Here is a 23,226-nt window from a genome sequence, read left to right as displayed (position 1 = left end):
AAAAAAAAACTTAGGAAACCCTATTGTCTAAAACAATGCCTATTTGAATTGAATTGCTTTGTACTGTAAATGTTTTTATTAACAGCAGTATGGAGCATATGGATTAACAGAATTAGTGAGGTGTTCCACTAGTCTCCAAGTCTCACCAGTCAGTTTACCAAGAATGACACTTAAAGCAATTCTATAAATTGTCGTAGGTTATATAATGTTTAATCTCTAAAGAAAGTAAAGCTAACAATAAACTAGATGGAGCTAACTGATCTCTGTGTGAAAGTCACTCTGCAAAGGTCTGACACATCCCCTGTGAGTCAGAGCTAGAGCGCACCACTCTGCAGGAGTCTTGACCTTGGCTGAATGGACAGTTATACCTTTGGCCATCACCATGAGGTGTGCTGAACCTCGGTAGAGAGACCCCTGCTTACACACAGAGAGCAAAGGTTATTCTCTGCAGTATTCAAGGAGGGGAAAGACTTCTCTACCCAGGCTGTTGCCTGAAAACAAGCTGCAAGACTTTGAACCAGTAACAATAATCTTTTAACACTGGGCAGGGCCTGTGATATCATTTACAGTGTTTGAGTAATACTGCAAAGTGGAGACAACTCTGGCAAGCCCCTTAAAGGGGACATCACACATGAAGGTGGTGTAAATAGTCAGGTGGTGGATCCACAAGGCTGATAACAAAAAGGAGATTCCTTTTCAGGTCAGTGTAGAAGGTGAGTGAGCACTGCCCCCAGAGGCGATTAGTGGTGGTGGTTGAAGGATATTCTTTGGACATTCACCACAATTTATTTGCTTTAAGTGTGGAATTTTTTATGAGCACTGGATTTTTAATATTTACATTTGACTTACATAATAATTTACAGCATGTTTGTTTATTACATCACACAGTGGTATTTGAATCTAATTTTTTACACCAAATAAGTCTTATATTATTTGCACCTATTAGGTAAGGTGAAACATATTATTATGGGGAGACCCTTTACAATTTTTTTTTACTTTTATAGTAACAGCACAGCATTCATTTACATTATTATTATTATTATTATTATTTTTAACACCCCCTTTACAAAAAAATAATTTTATAATAATTATCATGAATTTAAACATCATGCATGCTGCTAGGGGTAGGAGCAAAACTGGCTGGTGGAGGGTGGGCAACATCTATTAGTATGGCTGCAATTTTTTGCAGAGAGACTAAACCACAGCATGTCAATTCACCCAACATGCAGGAGCAAGGAGACACAAGCTTCTGCATAGTTGGAAAATGTTTAAAATCGGAGGGGCACCATGAAACATTAAGAAGAAATAAACGTATGGGCAATAAAATCAGTTTTATGTCACAGTGTATGGTTTGAAATTTGGTATTAAAATAAGCTCCATAACTGGTGTCAGTGACAGTAATAAAAAGCCCAAACATTGGTGGTCAGTGGCAGGCTCATGCTATAATAATAATCCCCCAGAATTTATAGTCAGTATCTGCCTGTAACAATACAATAACTCTATCCTCCAGCCTTGGTGTTCAGTGGTTTACTCACCTGAGCACATGCTCCTGCACTGCTGCCTCTCTCCCTGTTGGCTAGGACTGTACTTCTAGAGAGATTTCCACATGACAGTTCTGGCTTCTTATAGGCTCCATTCACACCTGAGCTTTTTTTTTTGAGCATGTTTGTATTTTTTAGTGGAGCATTTTTGGAGCGGCACCATTCATTTGAATGGGTCTCCCTTTGCTCCAAAAATGTTCCAAAGAAGCACATCTACCACACACACTTGGCACAGAGCCAGGAGAGTTTGGCATTGCAATTTTGGCCACGATTGTAGTGCAATTTGTCCCTTGACAATTAGGAGAAAATGAGATTACAAATGCGTTCTGCATTTTGCAGCGATTCTGGAATCGTGGGCAGAATCACAGTGATTCTGCCCTTGATCTGGATCATGCAGGCGTGAATGGAGCCTTAAGCCTCGTACACACGAGTCGAAATTCGGCCTGGAATTTTAGTCCGACAACCGATCTGCCAATTTTCGGCTTGTTAGTATGGTGCTCTCGACAACTGACTCCGACTTTTCGGCCGAAAAAATTCTGGTGTGCAGGCTATAAAATTTTTGTCCACCGTCAAACACGTCCGATTTTCGTGCAGTCAGTACAGATTTCGACAGGGAAAAATCTTATGAGCAAGACTGGGCATGCTCAGAGATGAAAGAACACAAAGAAAGGAATCCAACACATGACATCACTTCTGAAGTATAATTCTGTCGGACGACAAAATTCGTGTGCAGTCTAGAGCACATTCCAACCAACAGACACCATTCTGGACAAAAGACGAACGACCGGTCGGCGGAAATTCGTTGCGTGTGTACGAGGCTTTAGCGCCACTGCTGGGACACAGAAATCAACCCAGTAAACTATGGCTGTTTTGCCTCTTTGGTGTCCGCAACAGCAGTAAATACTTTTACTTCTTAATTCCTTCATGTTTACATGTTAAACTGGACTGATGTCAATAAAGCATGGGAACCCACATGCTCACTGATTCTGCTGTATAGCTATTCTGTGTCTACACTGGCTATATGTTTAGTGTCATTGGCTGTTATTTATCTTAAAAAAATAAAAAATACTAGAGCAAACAAACAAGTTTAGCACTGGAAGGTTCCTAAAATGTTGATGTATTAATTGGGGATGGGTGAGGCATGTTCGAAATCCAAGTCCCAACCCATCTGAGCAATCCTGCCAGGAAGCCATAACTGCATGCCGCCAATAACAAGAAGCGTGTGTATATGCAGCTGCAGGCCGGGAAATGGCTCACTGCCTATGATTGGCAGTGGGAAGTGACAGCTTCCTGCTGGGATTGCTCAGGTTTGTTGGCACTAGGATCTCAACACGTCAGAACCCATCCCTAGTATTAATATCATCAAAATTCCTGCTTAGAATAAATAATAGCTTTTGTGCTATTTATACTAACTTCTTGATGATTTCTTATTATGAATCAATTGTTAATTGCCATCTTTATGTTGTATTTTCCACATGTCATAAAATGATTGATGTCCACAACTTACTGTTCTGAAAAGCCAGTGCTAAAGCACAGACAGCAATGTCAAAACACTAATAACCAACCTACTGAGCTTGATTTACCAGTCTGTACTGTAGTAACACAAGCCCAGATGGCATTTCAATATTGTACTGGAGGTACAGTATAAAGTCAGTTTTAAATAATTATCTGCTAAATAACTTGTAAATATTTATAACCACAATCCCCAAGCTGTTTTACTTGTCTACAAAGTCAGACATGGCCTGGGCAGGATTGGAAATATGATAGAGATTGTGAAATTATATTTTTTTATAATTTGTTTTAAAGAGAAATTGAAGCAAGACTTATGTATTTTTTTTTTGTAAATGTAATTAAATCTCTGCATCCTAAAATATATTGTTTGCATGTTAAAGCTAGAAACTATAATATATAGACATGAAGACACACTTGTTATCCTGCTGAGCCACTCTAAGCCTCAAGATAAAAGCTTATTCATAAAAGGTAAAATGCTATTGTCCCATTCTTTCATTGAAAATATAATTTCCAACAGTTTTGCCAATTTTAAAGCTGCCTAGGTAATCTATCCTCTATTTTCTGCTTTTAAAGAAGAACTAAACTTTCTCAATCAACATTATCTATATTTAATCCTTATGCTGCTAGCATTTAAAAATAGATAGGAAGGTATTGCTGACCAAATATATATATATATATATATATATATATATATATATATATATATATATATATATTATGATTTTTAACATTTTCCTGATATAATTTGGTAAATAAGAGTTTTTGGAAAGTGAGTGAAAGCCTTAACACAACAACAGAATATTATTGATAAGTAGTAATAAAGTTTAACAAAAAACAATTTATTTAGTTACATAAAAGAAACATTATTAAGAGAGCTCTAACACATGTCTTTTCTTTCTCATTGTTTGTATTTAATAATAAGAAAAACATTTAGATATAAGTGCAAGTGGTATATTATATAATTACCATGCTACTGCACATGAGGGCCCCATTCTGTTAACTGGTGTTCCAGAGACTTCTCTCTCCTCCCATTTAGTCTGTGTATATTATTATAGGCTGGTGCCTCATTGGTTTGCATGGACAGGCTCTGATTGGTGGGAATCTCTATTCCTTTTTAGGATAGGCTAATCTTTAATCCCTATACTTTTCATAGGTCTGCCCCTTTAATACAAATCCTTGGCACAAACTATTTTGAGCAGAAAACTTAAATTTGCGAGTGCATGACATTTTTAGGGAAATTAAGTATTCATGACGGGCTGGCCACCTTGATTGCAGATCTAAAAGAAGCATCATTTGAAGTGAATATTTGTTGAACAAGGTTTGGGTCCCATTGTTTGGATAAATGAGCTCAGGCACCGAAGTGTCTAGGAAAAGCCTTCTCACATACAGAATTAGTAATGCGAATATTTCTCCTGGCAACCTAAAGCGGAGTTCCACCCTCAAAAATAACTTTTCCCCATCCACATGCTCTAAATTACCTGAAAAAGAATTGGATAATTAAAATTTTTTTTTTTGATTCACTTACCTTGTTTTTAAAGAAAATATACTTACCTTCCTTCCTCTTCCTCCCTCTGCGGACACGGCCGCCAACATCACTTCCTGCTTGCATTGACTCCTGGGAGATGAGCGTCATCGATCCCATGAGTCAATGCGCCTGCTCCGGCCCTGCTTGTCACTTCCGGTGCAGGCGCGTCATTCCCAGAAGCTGTGCAGGGATGACGCGCATGCACTGGAAGTGATGAGCAGGGCCGCTGCAGGGCATTCTGGGACTCCAACGTCACCGAAGAGGACACCGAAGAGGACTCTCTGGCTTCAGCTGCCCACACCTGAGATGGCAGCGCTGGACAAGACATTTTCAAGGTAAGTATTTCTTCTAAAAGGTAAGTGAAACAGAGGACAGTTCAGAGGCTATCGTTGCTTAAATGCACTAGCCCTGACTGTCCCGGGGGTATTTTTATCTAAAAAAAATTTTTCAGAGTGGAACTCTGCTTTAACCTATCCTGTATAACAGGGTCTTATGAAAGACACATTACACACCCACACTGATACAACTCTAACTGAAATATATTCATAATTACAATATTATTTACAGCTTTTAAAGGAGATTTCACATAAACCTATTATGCAACAGTATGTTATATTTCCTTGTTTTAACCTTTATTTTATATATATTTTTTCAATGGCTTCCTGGTTTCTGGCCTAGCCCAAAATGATGTCATCTATGCCATGAGTCTCCATGAGAAAATGTTTTCTTTCATCTGGAGCAGGGGAGGAGATGCTCTATCAGCTAAGCACTCCCCCTTGCCTGCATGCCTGAGCGAAGGACAGATGGATTCCAGGAAGTAAATGCTACATGAATCATCTGCCCTTACTCAAGACGTGTATTGCTATAGAAATACTGGGGGGGGGGGGGGGCTGCTTTTCAAAGTGATTTCTCAACATAATAAAAGTATAGAGACATAGATGTGAATGCATGGGCGAGTTTGCTTTACATATTAAAAGTTAATTAAACACAGCTTTTTTTTGTGGTGCTCAGATACAGTTTAGTTCGGCTTTAAAAAATTCTGAAAAAAACTACAATGAAGATAACAGATAATTTCTAAAGGCTTTCATATTTTTTTTAAACTAGCAACCTTGTTGAAAACTAATCTAGACTAATTCATGTTTGATGCATTTTTTTTTTTTTTGTGGAGGAAAACTGAAGAAAGAGCTTAAAGTATTCTGTCTGAAAAGAATATTGGTGGCTGTCATTGCTGAATTGTGCTTTTGAAAATCTTAGTTCCCTGGCTTTTATGCTAATGTGTTGAATTCAGTCTAAATCAATCTGAGTCACTGGCCCAGAACAAGTATAGACATAAAAAAATTCTGACACCTATTTGCTTGTCACAACTCCTTGACTTTGACAACAGGCATTTTTAGAAATAGGACAGCAATGTCAGCCCCTGCACTTCTTTCATTAAAGTCACTTTTAAACACTGGGAAAATGTAAAATTATTCCCTGCAGTGGAGATGTATCTGCACTGCAAGAGTTAATTGCTTGTTTGTCTAGGATAGAGGAGAATCAGTTTACTTACCCGATCCTCTGCTTCCCTGGCAACATGTTCAGTACACCGCTATAGACCCTGCTGCGGTCTTAATGACCTAGTCACTGCAGAGACCAGTCTAGCAGTGGGGAGGAGCAGGGAATAGAGTAAGTAAAACTTCTTTCATTGTCCCCTTGGACCTAAACAAGCAATGAACCCTAGCAGTTCTGGGGCAGTCCCCCACTGCAGGGGATACATTTATAGTTGCCTGGATTTGGGCTTCAAGGTGTTGTATTTGCATTGTTTATTGTGTTTTGTTTTTGTCTTTTTATATTTTTAATACATTCTTTTGCCGATCTGTCTACTTTCCACCATTTACAAAATAAAAAAGCACTTCAGCATAGTTCATTTCCATTTAAACATTACAAACCAATATTGGAAAAAAAAAAAAACCTTGGGATTTTTAGAGTGCCACACAACAAACAAACAAACATAAAAAATAAAATTTTTAATTTTTATTATTAGTACAAATAGAATTGGGTTAAAAAGAAAACTGTGCATTCAGTTGTATTTAAAAACAGCTATCAAGAATAGGTATCCATGTAATTCATGTAGTTACTTCATCTCAACGTGTTTCACCAAACACTACATATTAAACAACTGAAATGAGAAAAATAGAGAAAATCACCAACAAATTTACATAACAGTATACAGTATATTGCACCACAAGCGTTTGAAATATAATAATGCCATATATATATATATATATATATGCTGCAAAAACTTATATCATACATTGATCAAATTAAACATGAATCTGATGTCACCAGAAAATTACACCTGATGCATGTATACAAGCAGCACTGGATAGTTTTGTCAAGCGTGGTTCCCAATGTTACCCACCGGAAGTATTAGTGAACCATAGGTGAAGCACAAAAGAACCACAGACAATTCCCTTTCTGCTGTATAATATAAGAACAAAATTATGACTTAAAAAAGTGCAGGTGCTGGAAACCCCCTGCATCAACATCTACAAAAAGAAAAAAAATGCCAAGAACCAAAGCACCAAAGGAGAAAGGCATACCAGTATCAGGGGTGTTCTAAACATACGCTAAGGTTGGCTCCATTCATGAATTTGTGGGGCCCACCAACTGATTAATTTTTGATATGCTAAAAGTAAAAAAACAAAACATAAACATACTCTTACTCCAAACAGAAAGAGGATCCTCAAACATGTATTAAAAAAAAAAAAAGGGTTCATAGTTGAAAAGATGGAGTCTGACCTGGCTAATAAGCACTCACCATATAAACAGGATTTGTTTGGGAAGAGATCTTAAATGGCCAGAACCAATAGAGAGATAGAAAGCAATAAAGGACACAATACCACTCTGGTGATGACACAGCATACCGGCCATCAAGTGCCAGCCACGTACATCAAGTGTCACCGACCAGCCGCTGCCAAAGGTCACTGACCCAAGTCATGGGGAAAAAAAAGGATGGGTATTCAAGACATACTGAAAAATATGTACCTATAAAAATTAAAAAAAATATACTCAAATGAATATGATTAACTAATGGAAACATATGATAAAAACTGATCATATTTTGCATCAAACCTGCTAAGCACTAGACAGAAAAAAGGAAGCAAACAAATTCAAAAAAGTGCCAAATATAAAAAAAACTAACTTATTCAATGCCACTCCACCAAATTCTAAAATATAATAAACCAATCTGGGAATGACAAAAAACATAAAATGACTAGACAAATCAGTAGAAACTCATCAAGGAAATAACTCAAGGGTTTGAAACTCAGGGCATCATTCAAACCTGGAAATTTTGTAGCAGCTAGGTCATAGATCCATTTGGTCTCTCCCTGCAAAAAAAAATGTGTTCATGTCTCCATTTCTTTCGTAAGGAGGCACATGTTCTAAGAAAAAAAAAAAAAAAATCCTCCGTAAGTCAAACCTATGGTACAGTCCAACATGGTAGGAGATTGGGGCCTCTAATTTATTTTTAGATATTAAGGCAACATAGCGTAATCACGGATGTGCTGATTACATTATTTCTTTGTTTTGCCTATATAGAAGGCTCAACAGTCACATCTCATAAAATACACAATACCATAGGTTTGACAGTTTGCTAATAACTTAGGACTAAAACACTGAGCCCCGAGTAGGATGATCTCCCCAGCATTCAGAATGTGCCTACAATAGTTTCACCTGCTGCCCTGGGCCATGTCCACAATCCTAGGCTTAATTTGAGACCTGTTAGAATAGCTACTGTGAACAAGTTGATTCTTCAACGATTGAGACCTCCTAAATGTGATTTCTGTGCATATATTGACGTATTTTAACACAACATCATCTGCCAAAAGTAAATACCAGCATATCTCCATGATTTAACGAACCCATTTGTGCTGACCTGAGTATTGCGTTATCAATCTGGTATTTTGAAAATTTGATCTGATTTATTTGCTGTGGATTAAGGTTGTTCTGTCCTGATTTTTGGCTAGATTATATGCTTTCTTTAGACAAGTTTTACTATACCCACGCTCCATCAGGCATTGTTGTAAAGCCTTAGCCTCAGTCTCAAAGTCCTCAACCCTCGTGCAATTTATTTTATTACGTAGGTGTTGACTATAAAGGATGCTGGTCACAAAAGATGCAGGGATTTTAGTCCTAAGTTTTTGCTTTCCATCTCTCCATTTAACCACCTCCTGCCTACCATATTTTCAAATGGCGGGTGGACGGTGGCTCTCTTGTTCTGAGACATCCTATGACATGCTCCCATTGTCGCTGCCTATTGCGTGCCCATAGGGGCCCGCAGCACGGCGATTGATGGTGCACTCTCTTCTTGGGACACGGCACATCACCGATCCCGGACCACAGCTGATCATATGTAAACAAGGAAATGCTGGTTATTGACATTATTTTCCTCACAATGACAGAGCGTGAGGAGAGGAGTGCCGATTAGTGGCATTTCCTCACAGGGGAAATCTGTACAGATAAACAGGGTACTGATTATCAGTGCAGCCCCAACAGCGCCCAGCAGTGATGTCAATCAGTGCCCATCAGTGATGCCAGTCAGTACTGCCTTTCAGTGCCCATCAGTGCCTGCTCATCAGTGCTGCCTTTCTGTGCCCATCAGTGCTACATATTAGTGCCGTCTCATCAGTGCCCTTCAGTGCTGTCTCATCAGTATAGCCTCATCAGTGCTTATCAGTGCAGCCTCATCAGCACACATTAGTGAAGGAGAAAAATTACTTATTTACAAAATGTTATAAGAGAAACTAAGTTTTAAGTCTTTTTTAATTTTTTTTTTTAGCAAGAAATAAAAAAACGAGTGGTGATTAAATACCACCAAAAGAAAGCTCTGTCTAAAAAAAAAAAAAATGATAAAAAATATTTTTTTTGGATACAGTGCTGCATGACTGTGCAATTGCATCATTCAAAGTGCGACAGCACTGAAAGCTGAAAATTGGCTTGGGCAGGAAGGGGGTAAAAGTGCCCACTAGGCACGTGGGTAAAATCTCTCATGTATTACCCCTTGTCTGGCACAGGGGGTAGACGGCCTCCTTTGTTCTGTGGATTCCAGCATTACCTTGGTCAGACTTGGGCATAAAAATGGTGGCATCCTGATGCGCATGTGTCTGACGTCATATCCCGGTAGCAAGATCGCGCACACCCGCATCCCTCTAGTGGAGTCAGATGACAGCAGGGTAGAAGGGGTATAACTAAAGGTGCACGAGGCGATATTTTCTGCTGAGGTGCACCTGGCTGTGTACAACACAGGCTTCCTGAACAAATCCTCTTTATATGGTGAGTGCTTGTTAGCCATGTTGAACTCCCTCTTTTCGACCTCTTTCTGTTTTTAGAAAGAATATGTTTTTTCTTTATTTTCAGCATATCAACAATCTGGTCTGTTACTGGGCCCCACAAATTCATGAATGGAGCCAATTTTTAAGCCAACCTTAGTGTACATTTAGAACACTCCTGTTGATGGTATGCCTTTCTACTTTGGTGCTTTGATCCTTGCCGTTTTTTTTTTTGTAGATGTCCATGGAGGAGGTTTCCTGCACCTGCACTTTTTTTAAGTCATAACTTTGTTCTTATATTATACAGCAGAAAGGGAATTGTCTGCGGTTCTTTTGTGCTCCTCATATGGTTCACTAATACTTCTGGACGGTAATGTTGGGAACCACATTTGACAAAACTATCCAGTGCCTCTTGTATGCATTGATCAAGTCTAATTTTATGGAGAGATGCCCTCCATTAGATTCATGTTTCATTTGATTAATGAACAATTTAGAGATGCCCTCCATCAGATTCACGTTTAATTGGATTAATGAACAATTAATGATTTTCAAACACTTGTGGTGCAATATATACTGTTGCGTGTGTTTTTCTTTTTTGTGATTTTCTCTATTTTTCTAATTTCAGTTGTTTATTATGTAGTAAATCTCCTGAAGAAGCCAGTGAGTGCCAAAACATGTTGAGATGAAGTAACTACATGAATTACATGGATATCTATTTTTTCACACAATTCTTTTTGTATTATTAGAAAATATTGTAATATTATCTTTTATATTTGTGTGTTGTGTGACACCCTAAAAATCCCAATGTACTTTTTCAAACATTTGTTCTCTATTCAGGATGTGGGGCCCTTGATATCCATTTTTACTGGTGTAAAGATTATGTGTATGTTACAAACCAATAGTAAAGCTTTGGTGTCCTAATACATAATTGATGTTTCTTCAGCTAAAAATCTATGGGACTAGACTGCAACAATTCCTCTGCCCAACTGGGAATTTGTTCATGTTCAAAATATTTTATACATTAATGATAATTCTGTATATATATTTTACTGAATTTCCTTTACAATTCTGCTACTTGCTTATTTGTCTAGTTCCAGGTTATAGGTCTGGGATAATCTTTTGCAGAAGATTTTTTATAGCATGTAATGATCTGTCTTATAATACTGTAATACAAATACTGATAATGTATAACCATCTTTATGATGATCTATCTGCTTAAAATTCTTGAGGTTTTTTTTCAAACATTTTCTAGTTTATATAAAAATGGCTAATTGAAAATTCACACTATCTGGGGGGTGACTTGCATCAGGGGGTCCGGTGTGTCCCCGTTCACCATTCAAGTTCAAATTTTTGCCTGAATTCGGACCTGAAATGGAGCCAGAGATGCACAGGACCCTTCTGCGGTGCGATCCCTGGCTGTCCTGGAGATGTGTGAACCGGTTCCATCGAGAGCTGGTCACACTCTCCTGTTAATGTGAATTGGATGTGGGGAAACCCGCATCCAATTCGCATAAGTGTGAACCCAGCCTAAAAGGAAATTTTATAAAGCATAGTCAGCTTAAGGCTGGCCATATATTATACAATTAGTGCAAAGGCCTCTCTTATTGCATACAAATTGAAAGTGTTTGGTTGGACCTTATATTTTATGGTTTTGGTAAATCTACAAGAAAATTGTATAATGTATAGCCAGCTTGAGGCTGGCCATAAATTATATATTTAGTGCAAGGGCCTGCTTGATTGCATACAAATTGAAAGTGTTTAGGTTTGACCTGGTGTTATATGGTTTTGGTAAATCTAAAGCAAAATTGTACCAGAGAATTGTATAATGTATGGCCAGCCATACTGTAGTGTGTGGTGTAGCGAACTATAATATTTTGCATGGACTTGATCAATGTTATGTGTGTTAAAAATATGACTAATCATATGAAATGTATGCATATGAATGAAGTAAATGGTCTATTTGCAATAGGTTGTACAAAACAGGGAGCTTGGGTTATCACCTTACTGCATAGGTACTGGAAAGTATTGATAGATCCACTCACAGATAATGAAAAGATACAGAGACCTTCCAGCCTTCCCATTAAATAGCTTCTTTTCAGACGTTGCTAGGCTGCAGGCCGCGTGGGAGACAGACAAAGCACAGAACACACATAGGAAGCAATCCGTGGATTTACTAATAAACTGAAGATATCACTTATGTCAGTATTAAAGGTTTATTCAGGAAGGTGTCTGTGCTGAAAGATTGTATTGTTCATGCTGGATATATGACAAAATATATTGCTTCTAAAAACTCTACCATTATGTTAGTTTTCATTAGCTTTTCAGTGTCTCTTGACGTGGACATATTTTTTTTTTTTTTAAACAGAAAACAACACTTTCTTTTTAGTTTATTTGTGAGTTAATACATTTCATTTTGAAGCTCTGTGATACTTTATGTTATGCAAACAAAATACAGACTCCATACGAAATGAACAAGGTTTTCTATCTTTTGGGCTAATTCTACCTTTGCATAAAAAAACTCCATGGGATGTAAAAATTTAGGGTCGTAGAGCTATTAAAAGTTTAGGTAGACCTTTATGAATAGTACACCTTCACGATTCATAGTTACGTAGTAAATGTGGTTGAAAAGAGACACAGGTCCATCCAGTTCAAATAACATTCACCATCCTCTCTACTGCAAATAAACAAGAAGGTATTTAAAATAATAACATTACGTCTGAGGTGTATTAAAAAGTATTAATAACATTGGGGGAATGAAGGAAAGGTGACTACATGATACTATAAAATGGGATTTTAAAGAAAACCTGTTACTTTGACCTGCATGGGCAAAGCACAAGTTTTCTTTACATATTTCCCCTCTGGGTGTTAGGGCCCAACTTTCAACAACTTTTGGAGTCTATACTGGCCACTATGCCACTGATTAGTGCACCATTAACTCATGTGGTTAAGTATAGTGCTAGAAGAGCATAGAACATAGTACAGAGTTGGGCAAAACTCAAAGCCCTTTATGCAGCCTAAACCTGTTGTCAATTGTGACACAAAAACATATCTACTACAGTACTTTCAGACATTTCAACCATAGTCTTAGCTTAAACCAAAATGAAGTTTGTTTGAGCTTTGCATCCTGAAGAACAAGACTTCAAAATTGCTTTTTCATACATATACTTTTAGAGAAAAGAAAATTGTAAAAAATAGGTAAACTAAATGCAACTAGTAAAACATTTCCAACCTAAAATTTATAGGCAGGTTGTAAACACAAGAGTAAACCTTTGAGAAGGAACAATAACTATGGCTGTATATAGTCTGATGCCAGTGATTGGAAAAGCTTGGATCACAGTTGTAAGTTTTCTGCCTTTACTTTCCCATAATTGCTGATGGCAGTTTAGCTTAGAATTGGCTGACCATATACTTACACTGACAATTAGCAGGTTCAGGCACAGTTCTGGTCTCCTACCCACACATGGTTACTAGTAGGCTATTTATCCCTACCTCCCTTTCAATGAGCTGTTTCTTTAGCCTTCCACAGTGTCTTTCAATTTCCATTGTGGTTTTGTTCTGTGTCTAGCCTTATATGCTCCTTACCTACAGTACTTATTTTCATGGGGTACCTAGGATTTAGCCTTACTTTTTCTTTTATTTACTCGGTTCATATAATCCTGAGAAAGGAATTTTTATAATCCATGGGCATGTCTACTGATTATACTGTACATCTATATAAAATTACATATGAGATGTAACAGTAGTTTCATTTTCAAATTGTTTGTCCTCTACTTTCACTGTTTAAAGAATGCTGTTTATTGTGGATGAAGTTAATCAATTATATTTTTGCTATTGGGAAGGGTGATCCTGATAACCTACTTACGTTTTATGAGTATTTGAATGGTTCTGTCCCCAAATTTGATTTTAATTTTTAACATTAATTATGACTGTTTTTCTATCTCATTTCTGGATACTAGGGCATATGTGCAGGCTCGTTGTTGTTATAGTGATTTGCTTGGTAAATCTTCAGATCACAACCGATTGCTTAGGTACTTTGGTTTTTATCCACGGTCTGTATTTAGAGTTGGTAGCAGTGCGTGTCCTGTGTCATCCAAGATGAGTCAGTTAGGATAGAGAGACTTGCAGAAATCACCAATCAATTGGTTGTACAAGGCTAGCTCAATTCAGTAGTATCCAAGGAATGTGATTTGATAGATACCAATGCTTAATTCCAGTAAGGTTCTGAACATAGGATTCCTTTTGTGTCTCAATATCATGGCTTGTCAAAGAGCATATTTGCCTCTCTTAAAGAGTAACTCCGCTTTTATTGAACAAAAAACATGCCCCTTTGGTAATCTATTTGCATTGCAGGGATTTTAACAATTTTTGTTGCAGATTCCTACCTTTTGTTATTCTGAAGATATAGCTGTTTGTTTGTCTGTGTCCATGTGCAAAGTAAATGTGAATGGGAGTGATTTGAAATTATCAATCAGCTGCTGCACTTGCAGATTTTCTTTGGGAGAGTGGCAGGGTCTGCATCCCTTTAGCCTGGCATCTGTGTACAAAAAGCCTACAGGTTGCCATATTGTATTACAGAAACCTACAGAGATACCTGCCTACCTGCAGATTGACAAGGAAAGGTAATTTTTTTAATAACATTTAACTACAGTATGACTTGTGTAGCAACTGCACATACTATATACATTTTTTTTAATTTGCTGTTTTTTCCTATGAAGGTAGAGTTACTCTTTAAACGACACTGTCATATATTGTTGAGCAATTATCCATAAATAAGAGAGTTTTATCAATATCTGTTACAAACATACAGAAGGGTTTGAATGATTTACAATCAGGTTGTTTGTGCTCATTGTGTTAGGACTTCTGCTTCCTTTAGAACTTCAAATACTTTTTGGGGGCCAGTAACAACGGTAGTTATTCCTGTCTGTCATGTATTCATTGTTTGAATTTAAACAAGGGTGGTGTTTTCTTTCATCCACATCAGTGCTATCCTTTTAAGAAAAAAAACTAACTATTATACCTGCCTTAAATTGCTGTAGTTGATGTGATTAAAGGGGTTGTAAAGTAAGAAGATTTCTTATCTTAATGCATCCTATGACCTAAGATAAAAAGCCTTCTGTATGCAGACGCCCCCCCTCTGCCCCCCTAACACTTACCTGAGTTCCCTCTCTGTCCAGCGATGTCCACAAGTGTCTCAGTTGTCCGAGTTTCTCCCTCCTGATTGGCTGAGACACAGCAGTGGAGCCATTGGCTGCTGCTGTCAATCAAAGTCAGCTAGCCAGTCAGGAGGGAGAGTCTCCGTGTCTGAATGGACACAGGGAGCTGTAACTAAGCTCGGGTGCCCCCCCCATAGCAATTTGCTTGATGTGGGGGCACTGAACAGGAGCGAGGGGCCAGGAGAGCAGAAGAGGGACATGAGAAGAGGAGGATCCAGGCTGCTCTGTGCAAAACCAACTGCAACAGAGCAGGTAAGTATAACATGTTTGTTATTTTTATAGGAAAAGAACGAGACTTTACAATCACTTTAAGTACCCGCGTGGCTTTTGTTACATGGATGAAATTACTCTGCAGGTGAAAGAGAGGATTGCGAGACATAAGTATCCTATCAGAGATAAGCAAGTAGAACAACAAACAGCATTTTATTTAATGGGGTCTGTTTCCCAACTTAAGTATACCATTATAGATTCTATTCCCAAATTAAAAGAGGAGGCAATAGAGAATTACTTCTTAACAATAGGAAGACTTTCTGGATCCACAAACTGAACACATTACATCCATTAGGTTTGAATGGCGATCCAACTAGAATTATATTAAATTTTGTAACAGTCTTTATTTTTTCTTTTCACAGCTCTCTTGTCACATATTGTTACATTACATTATGATAATAGATGTTTTCATTTGATGGTGGGAAGATTGCTGCAGCTGCATGATTTTCTCCCTATTCTTTGTTTTATATCTTATTAGGCTACACCCCATTTGAGTTGTTTTAATGATGTAATTAATGGTCTTACTAGCATTTTTTGTTTATTGAATAATATGCGACTTACAATCATATAAGAAACTGAGGCAAATACTGTATGTCTATGGATACAGAAGAAATAATAAAAACTAGACCACTATCCTTAAGTATTTGCTCTAAATGACAACAATTCAACAGTATCTAGAAATTTGTTATGCATAGCAAAACCTAAAAAAATGAAGGTCTTACTAGTATATAGATAAGAGTTGATATATCATTGTGTATCTGTCTATTTATCCTGACTGATAGGGCTGATTGTCTGAAACTGTTGCCAATATCTTATGATTTTTTTAAGACTTTTAAATACATTACATATATGCTGAAACCACTTCTGGATTTTTGCTATATATTGAGCCTGGAGGGCAAGGCTTTGGTTGCTGGCATTAACTACAATAGTTGCCATGCATAGCTGCTACGTATCGGATTACTTTCACATTGTAGGGATCTGCTGGTTAGAGAAAATGATATCTGAATCATGGCAGCCATGACCTACAGTATATATCATGGCTTCCTCCCTTCCCTTTCTATAAAACCTGCAATAAATTAGGAGATAGATTCTGCCTATTTGTTGCCCAAAGGTGTGAAAAAAAAAACATTAATCTTTGCAAGCCAAGACTTTATTTTTTTTATAGAGTTGTGATGGATTAGAGCCACTGTCAGCTCTTTCTTGTTGCCTGTGCTTTAAAATTCACTCTCCATATTTGTGCAAATGTCCAACTGTGGTAAACAAGTGTTAAAGATGTGCATAGCAACTTTACCAGAAAAAATGACCACAATAAGCTACAATAAGCTGCAATCTAAAAAAAAATCTAAAATGATTATTTTCTCTTTTAAAAGGATATCTCAATATTATATTATGGTAAAATAAGCAAAAACTATTTCATACTCCTTAGAAATATACATGTAATATGTCATCTCAAATAGCTACAACTCCCTAATACATATTAAAAATAAGCTCTCACTTAAAACTTTACACACATAAAATTAACAAGAATTGAATTATAACAATAATTGCATGATAACCTAATAACCCCAGAAAATGCCTAAAAACTTAATAATCTGTCACAACCAAGCAAACATAAAACCAAAAAAAAGAAATAGAATTTTATTCCAGCTCTTTCCAGGTGGCCTCCCATCCAATACTAACCAGGTTCTATCCTGCTTAACCTCAAATATCATATCAGAGTGGGTCCTGAAAAGGGGTGGGGCCATAGTTTTAATTGTGAGAAAAAAAACTGCTTAGAAAATTCTGAACATTTGGTCCCTGTTGCTGTAATGTGATCAACAGGTAGATCCATTTTGTTTTGTTTTTTTGAAATATCTCTAATTCTCCTTTCAGGGGCAGAATTACCAGGGTTTCAGAAGTCGCACTTGCCTGGGTGTTCCGCCACCTTAGAATGCCCCAAGACAGCAGGAACATAGTTGCCAACTATGGAGACAGCGACACTGCCACAAGTGTCCACAATTAATAAACAGTGTGTAGCTTCACATGCCAGGACAAAGATTCCTCCCCCTACTTCCTCTCCCAAAAGAAAATTAGGAACCCTTGTGGACTCACTCCTCTTAAGAACATCTCTGAGGTAGAGCCTGTGATTTGGGAAATCCTGTACACTATGCAGAACCAATATTCACCACTAGTTGTTTCCAGGAGGGAAGGAAAAGTAGTGCACAACATGGAAGCTTTCAGTTAACATGCTGGAATGCTTCTGCAGAGGGGGAGACTATGCCATGTCTCCCTCATCAAGAACATCATAGGAGGTGAGTGCACCCTGCTGGTGGAAAAGGGGGGGGGGGGCAGGCCAGAATGGTCCAAAAGAGCACCAGAGGACACAGCATGGCCCTTTAAAGACCTACAAGTCCCAGCATGACCTGATAAAGAACTACAAGTACCAATCTACCTTAATAAAGAACTGCAAGTTGTTGTTTATCACTCAGTCCATGATGGGACCTGTAGAACTTATGCTAGCATGCCCTGCCAAGGAACCACAAGTCTGAACATTTTCTGAAAGGGTTCTTTGATTGTCAACACACACTAGGGCTACTAGTTCCTTAGCCATCAAAACATTAGAAATGGTAGGTCCCTCTCTTGGGGTCACACTGATACTAAGCCCTGTTGGGGCTTACTGGGACTGGCGGTTCCCCACCTGTTGGGTCACACTGGGACTGATATTTTTACAGCTGTCAGTGCACACTGACAGAGGTAGGTCCCAAACTGTTTGGCCACACTGGAACTGGTAATTACCCACCTATCTAGTTACATAGCACCGTGGGAAATCTTCTGCCTACAGTAATTTATTAAGTGACCAATGGATCAACCTGCTCACTGACTGCCCTGCACTACCACTCACTGACTGCTCTTCCCTACCCTGACATACCACTAACCTGACATACTGACATGACATACCACTCACTGACTGCCCTGACATATTGCTCACTGACTGCCCTGACATACCGCTCACTGACTGCCCTGACATACCGATCACTGACTGCCCTGACATACCACTCACTGACTGCCCTGACATAACAATCACTGACTGCTCTGACATAACAATCACTGACTGCTCTGACATAACAATCACTGACTGCTCTGACATAACAATCACTGACTGCTCTGACATAACAATCACTGATTGCTCTGACATAACAATCACTGACTGGTCTGACATAACACTCACTGACTGCCCTGACATACTGATCATTGATGTCCTGCCCAGACATTCTTCCCCCTGACTACCCTTCCATGACATACTGCTCACTTACTGCCCCACCCTGGCATACTGCTCACTGACTGATGGATACCACATCTTCCATAGCTTTGCTTTGGCACGTGTTAATTTCATGTTAAGTTCAAGCCATGAAATAATCTACGCCAATCAGGTTTGCATCTGTTCAGGTAAGCTTTACTGAGATTACATGCGCACGGACCACATCTCATACAGAAATAGAGAATGTGATGCCATATACATTTTTGATACATCCTTTTATAGAGAGTTTATCACATTAAAGCCAATGGCGGGCATAGACCCAAAGACATAGTCATACAAGATTACACAATATTTCAATAACAGCCATAATACAGCCTTTGTTGATTATTTAGCAAAGTCTTGGTCATCTTGCTTTAGGAGCATGACAATTAAAAATGATGGATTGGGGGCTTTTTATATTTTACGGTAATAAGGGGCTTCTTTTCATAAACATCTCTTTCCGGGAATCTTATCATTTTTGGAAGAACATTTCATGTTATACTTGACACATATTCATAATAAAGACAACATAACAAACAGACTCAGACTGAAATCCTAAAACGTATTATTTTGAAAGTATATTCAAGGATTAAGAGGGGACTCTAGACTGCCATACTGAATATGGATATATGAACATATAATATAAAAGTCTTTAAGAGTCCTCAATATGTTCTCATCTCGACAGTCCCTCCTGAGTTTAGAATTCATCTGTGTCTTTTCTTTTATACTTTTAAACTTCTTCTGTGTCTTTAAGTTGGTTTTCGGGTATGCGGGTAACCATCTCATGGGCCGTCTTTATGCGAGACCTCGAGAGCTCAAAAGAACCAGTATTAGTACGAGCAGTAGCCATTTTCATACAACATTTGCATAGCATTGGCACGCATTTAACTACCAGTGTAATCAATACTATAACTCCAACAATATACAGGATACCATGCAATATACCTGTGAACCACCCTCCAATACCAGTAAACCAGTTGACAGGTTTTAGCCAAGAGAGTCAACTTTCCCAGCTACCTCAAATCCAAGCGGTTTCGGTATGTTCCATACAAAAATAAAGCTTTAATTGCTGCGCCCTTTATACATGTGAAATGATTGCATCTTCAGCTTTCGTATCATTTCCTATGTAATTGCAGCATGAGGTTCCCACTACGGTACACATTCCTCCCTGACTAGCAGTAAGGTAATCCAACACCAGCCGGTGTTGCAAAACTTCCTTTTTAATCATTTTTAATTCAGTGGCCATCAATATGAAATTTCTGTCATACAGAGCAATTATGTTAAACCCATAAATCAGCTAAATCTATAATAAAACTGAAAGCCTTTTTAATACAACATCTATTCACCCAAGGTATAGAAAATATTGGTCTTATCTCTTTATCATGGGACTCAATATTAATATCATCATCATTTCTTTCTGGGCCTTCATTCTGGGTTGGAATAGGTGTTAGTATTTCAAGATTAGTCTCTTCTTCAGTGTCATCTGCCACTTGTCCGAGGGTAGCCTGTACTGGAATATCCTGTTCAGTGAGTGCTCTTTTGAAGAAATGGGCAGGAATTTTATGCAATTGTGTCTCTTTAAACTCATTGTCACTCATGTACCATGTTGCAGGCACATTAATAACTTCAAATTATTCTTGGCGATGTGTGAAATCATGCAATTCCTGATATCGATACTGTACTCCACATAAAATCTTTACCATCAAACCAATACCTGACATCCGCATTATCCATTCACTGAGAGTCTCCAATCACTCGATCAGTATTCTTGAAACCTTTCTCAAGTAGTTCTGGCGGATAAATATGGGTAAAGTTAATACATACTGCTGGTATTCTCATTGGGGCCTTGGTAAATAGCAGTAGTAAAATGGCCTTGTCAACCATCTTAGCACCGTCTTCTATCTCAGCTAGGGTACTGGGTATACCTAGTAATGGCAAAGTCTTGTGTGAGATAGGTGAATGTGTGCATATCCAACACTTAGTGATTTTCAACTTCTTGGCAGCTTGCAAATGCATAGCCACAAAGGAATTATAGAAGGGTTGTCTCAGCTTAGCATGTAAGTCTCTCTTCAGCCTTTGCTCAAATCCAGACTCTGTGGTAATGTGTAACTTTTTAGTCATTACCGTAGCATTGAGGAAAAAGATATCATGCGTCTCACCTTTTTTTTATCATGTGAGTCCATTCATACATCATGACCGTGATCCACACCAAGGCTCCTCCACTTAGGATAATTCCTCAGAGATGCATATCAGCTCTAGGTACTGTAAGAGACATTCTTCCGTATTCGTAGTCTTCTGGCTCGAGCCTGAGTCAATGATGGAGATGACCTAGGAGGTAAAGGTACAGAAAAGTCCTTGCCAGCAGTACACTGGGCTGTATGTTTGTTCAAAGCCACTGCTTTCTTACAATGGGAACCATACACCCAATACTTGTAATCCTTTAGCTTTACAGCTGTGGGAGACACAAGAATAATCTGGAACGGTCCCTTCCACTTAGGGGACAGAGTAGTCTTCGGGGTGTGATTCTTGATGTACACCCACTCTCCAGAATTCAGTCCATGAGTCTTTTCACTTAGGTCCACTGGTTGTCCTGCTTTGGAAAAAGTATCAGAAAACACATTTGTGTTAAAGTCTTAAAGTCACTGTTTCTGATGTCTTTTAGGAGGGCGCCCAAACAATACATCTTCTCCTTTGGGGTAGTCCTGATAGTTGCTAGGGCTATAGGCAATGCTTCTACCCATGTGCTCTTTCCATTAGTAATCATCTTGGCCAGATACCTCTTTAGGGTTTGATTACTGCGTTCCACCATCCCACTAACCTGTGTTCTATACGTGGTGTGTAACTGTTGTTTCAGACCTAAGATATCTACTACCTCTGCTATCAGTTTGTTATCAAAGTGTGTACCTCTGTCTGAAGAGATCACAGCTCCCATACCAAACCTAGGAATCAATTCTCTAGTAAGACACTTAACTACTGTTCTGGCATCCTTATTCGCAAACTAAAAGATACTTAAATCGGCCACAAGGGGGCATATCTGAGAAGTCAATCTGCACAATTTGAAAACGGCTCCTCAGTATGCGGAATGTGTTTCATAGGGGTAGGCACTGGTTTACCTATGTTATGCATTTGACATACAGTACATTCATTAACTTGTTTAGCAGCATATGTGTAAAAACCTGGTGCCCACCACTGTTTGTTCATAATCCCTCCTGTTGAGACATGGCAATGCCCATCGCTCAAGGCCAACAATGAAGGAAAAAGAGTCGGTGGAGCAACCAGTTTACCATTCAACCTCCACAGGCCATCTGGTCCGCAAACAGTTCTTTTTGTAGACCAAGTGGATCAGTGGGGTGAACTTTCTTGTAGGGCTTTGACAACCCCATGGTCCACTTGAAGATTTGTGACCAAAAATATAGGGACTACATGTGGCTGATAAGAATGAATAGCTTTCTTTTGCATATTTATCTGCCAAAACATTCCCAACCGATACACTGTCATTAAACCCGGTATGTACTTTACATTTAATTACTGTTACTTTAAGAGGCGATTGGACTGCAAACAACAGTCTGTCAATTAACTCTTTGTGTTGAATGGGTGTTCCTGTTGCTATCAGGTAACCCCTTTCCTGCCATAATTGTGCAAAGCTGTGCAATATACCCACAGCATAAGCAGAATCACTGTAGATATTTACCGTATCTCATTCTGCTAGCTCTAATGCAACACAGAGAGGTGTAATTTCCGCAGCTTGCGCTGACTTAGAATTTAGCAGAATTTCAGTATGCAGTAGTCGGCTCTCACCGTTTATTACCGCACAGGCAGCTAATGTTAACCCATCAGGTCGTCTGAGGGATGAGTCATCTACCAACAAGTCTGCACATACAGGCAGACCAGCAATGGATTCATCCTGAAGACCAGATCTGGGTTTTCTTACTTCATCAATAAAGGTAGCACAATCATATATTAGGTATTCAGAATCATCAATTTCCTCACTGTCAGCTTCCGATAGAAAAATAGCTGGATTCAGAGGCTGGCAGCGCTGAATTTTTAGATTAGAAGCTGATAACAAAATCAAATGATAATGTGCTATCCTTTGTACTGAGAAGTGTTTAGTATAGGCACTATTTAACATAGCCTCCAAATCATGGGGGCACATCAAATACAAAGTGTTGCCTAATACAATATCTGCAGTTTTTTCAACCAGTAGGGCAACTGCCGCTACTGATTTTTGACATCCAGGTAGCTGTCCAATGGGTAACTGTAGTACCCCACTGGGCGATGTCTGGCACAGAAGTGTTGCATTAACACCCCATTCGCATGTCCATTTATTTCTGTGCAAAATAAATAGAAATCTTTGCTATAGTCTAACAAACCAAGACTGGGCACTGTTAGCAAAGATTGCTTGATTTGTTTAAATGCCTCCCTAACTGAAGGGGTTAACTCTTCCGAAGTAAATTTATAATCGCTTTTTGTTTGTCCCTTCAACAATTCCTGTAGGGGGTCCTACACTGCCCCTCTTTGGATCTCCAGTTCTCCCTTTTGACCTGGGGACCCCAAAATTGGAAATGTACACTATTCC

The sequence above is a fragment of the Pelophylax lessonae genome (genome assembly GCF_965119305.1).
Source record: "Pelophylax lessonae genome assembly, chromosome: 5".
NCBI lineage: Eukaryota > Metazoa > Chordata > Amphibia > Anura > Ranidae > Pelophylax > Pelophylax lessonae.
The sequence above is the reverse complement of the archived record's forward strand: the minus strand, read 5'-3'. Positions refer to the sequence as shown.